This window comes from Oenanthe melanoleuca, unplaced genomic scaffold (genome assembly GCF_029582105.1).
Source record: "Oenanthe melanoleuca isolate GR-GAL-2019-014 unplaced genomic scaffold, OMel1.0 S025, whole genome shotgun sequence".
NCBI classification, from domain to species: domain Eukaryota; kingdom Metazoa; phylum Chordata; class Aves; order Passeriformes; family Muscicapidae; genus Oenanthe; species Oenanthe melanoleuca.
In genome coordinates this window covers 90001-92500 of record NW_026612674.1, presented here as the reverse complement: position 1 = coordinate 92500, position 2500 = coordinate 90001, and the positions used below count along the sequence as shown (strand labels likewise).

Sequence of the window (2500 nt, the reverse complement as noted above, 5' to 3'; positions counted from 1 at the left end):
CGGCAGCGGGTGTTGCCGGGCCGGTGGCGCGCGGCGCCATCCGGGGGTGGGGAGCTACTCCCGCCGATCCCCCGCGATGGTGTCCGTCGCGACCGGGCCGCGCTCTGTCCCGCTCTCGTTCGCCGGCGTCCCGCCGCGCGCCCGCGCGCGGGGGGGGCACCCGTGCCGCGCCAGGGAGGGGCGCCCTGCCCCCCCCTCTCTGCGGCCCCGGTCTCGGCGGAGAGGCCGCGGCGCGCGATCCGGCCGCGGGGCCGACCCGCTCGCCTCTCGACACGGGGCGACGCCGGCAGAGGGCGCGTGCCCTCTGCCCTACCTCGGCTGCGGGGTTGCGGCCGCCGGGGCCCGCCGCGCTCTCGCCTCTTGGCCGCCGCCGCGGCCTCGCGTGCGGCGCCGCGTCAGGCCGCGACCGTGCCTCTCTTCCCTCGACGGCCTTCTCCTCGAAGGCCCGCCGGCGAGTGCCGCCCACCGGCCATCGCTGTGTCTCGACCGCTCCTTCCTCCCGGGGGTGAGCGCTCGGCGGTCCCCCTCCGTCGTCACCGGAGGCCCGGCGAGTGCGGGTTGCGGACCCCCGTGCCGAGTGCGGCGGCGTCGCCGCTCGGACGAGTGTCCCCCCCGGGGGATGGTCTGCCGGAAGGCGCCCGCCGTCGCCGGCGGCCGTCCCGGCCCGGGCTCCGTCCGTCGCTTCCCCGTTGCCCTTCTCCGGCCGCGTGTGGGCCGAAGGTAGGCGTGCGGGGGCGGCCGCGGGGGCGCTTCCCCGTCCGGTCCCCGAGTGGAAACGAGGGGAGCGGGCGTAGCCCCCCGGCTCAGCCGCTGTACGCCTGCCGCTGGGCGCGAGCCCGCGGGAAGGGAGTTCCCGACGGTGCGAAGCGGCGGCGGTCCCGGGAGTGCGGCCCCGGCGGCGGTGGGTCTTGCCGACCGGCAGGCCTCCGGCGCTCGCGACGCCGGCTCGGGTCTCGGGGGCGGCCCCGCCTCCCGGGTTACCCCCCGGTTGCGCGTTCGGAGTGCGGCCCCCGCCGGACTTTCGCCCTTAGGGCGGTGGGAAGCGGTCCCGCGCAGGGGTTGCTCCGGTGGATCGGTAGTCGCCGCGCGGCGTCTCCGGGCGTTGTAAGGCCGCTGGGAAGAGAGCCCGGCCGCGCGGTTGGCGCGGCGGCGTTCCGCGAGTCCGCGGCCGTCGGTCAAGGCGAAGGTTGCGAGCGTGAGCGGGGGCCGGCGGTCGCGCCCCCGCGGCCGCGAAGGCGTGTTGTTCCCGTGAGCGAGGCCGGGCGGGCCGCCGTCCCTCGGCCGGTCCGTCGCGTTGCTTCTCCGTGCGGAGGTCGGGCCGAGCCCGGGCGCCTGGGCCGCCTCCGAAGAGACAAGGGCATGCCGAGGCGGCGTCTCCCCTTGCGGGGGGAGGCGGTCGGGGGCGCGGGCCCCCCCGCCTTTTTGCCGAGCTTCGGAGCGAAACGTGGGGTTTTCGCTTTTTTTCCCCTCCTCCGTTTGTCGTTGTGCTCGTACGGTCGAGGCGGGGCGCGTGGGGCGCGCGTCCTTGCCAAAACGAAGGGGGCCGCTCCGCGCGAGCGGTCCCGGCCCCTCCGCGCGTGCGGGGTCGGTGCCGAAAGCCAGACAACTCTTAGCGGTGGATCACTCGGCTCGTGCGTCGATGAAGAACGCAGCTAGCTGCGAGAATTAATGTGAATTGCAGGACACATTGATCATCGACACTTCGAACGCACTTGCGGCCCCGGGTTCCTCCCGGGGCTACGCCTGTCTGAGCGTCGCGTGACGATCAATCGCCGCCCGGGGGCCCCCCCGGCGGCGCGGCTGGGGTCGCCTCGCAGGTCCGTTGCCCGCGGAAGGCGGCGGCGGCGGCGGCGGCGGCGGCGTCGTCCCGGCCGGTGCCCGGAGGGAAGGCGGTGTCCGGGGGTTCGGCGAGGGAAGCGTTTCCCTCGGCGGCCTCGGCCCTCTTTCCCTGCGGCCCGGCGGGGCTTCGTCGTCGTCGCGGTCGTCGTCGCCGCTGCTTCCGCGCAGGGCCTTCGTCCCCCTAAATGCAGACTCGGGGAGCGCTCCGTAGCTCCCCGCTCCCGGAACGAGCCGCTGGGGCGGAGCTCGTCCTTGCCGGGGCCGTGCCGCGCGGTGCGGCGGCGGCGGCCGGGGCGAGAGCGAGAGAGAAGACGGCGTCTCGAAGACGCCGCCGTGGTCCGAGAGAGGGCGAGAAAGGGGAGGCGAGGCGCGGGCCTCGCCCCCGGGCTCCACCCCCGTGCGGGCGGCTGTCTGCGGGTGGGTACCGCGGGGGTACCGTGCCGTGTGCTGCCGCGCGCACGCGAGGCGCGAGCGCCGGGGACGGGGGTCGTAACCCGCTCCTCCTTCCCCGAGTCCTCTGTGGCGGTCCCCGGCGCGTCGGCGAGCCCGTCGCCTTTTCTCTCCGTCTCTCCGCCGAGGCCGCCGCGAAGCCGCACGGCCGGCCGGGTCCCTCGTCAGGGCCGTCTCTGCCGCGCTCCTCTTCGGTTCTCGTCTCCGGGAT

At 76.5% G+C, this 2500-nt stretch overlaps 1 non-coding gene across 1 annotated transcript; it reads left to right on the top strand.

Moving 5' to 3' along the window:
• Positions 1-1604: 1604 nt before the first annotated feature.
• On the top strand, positions 1605-1757 carry LOC130266371 (5.8S ribosomal RNA). Its single transcript, XR_008842856.1, has one exon. It is a non-coding gene; the product is annotated as a 5.8S ribosomal RNA (ribosomal RNA).
• Positions 1758-2500: the final 743 nt, after the last annotated feature.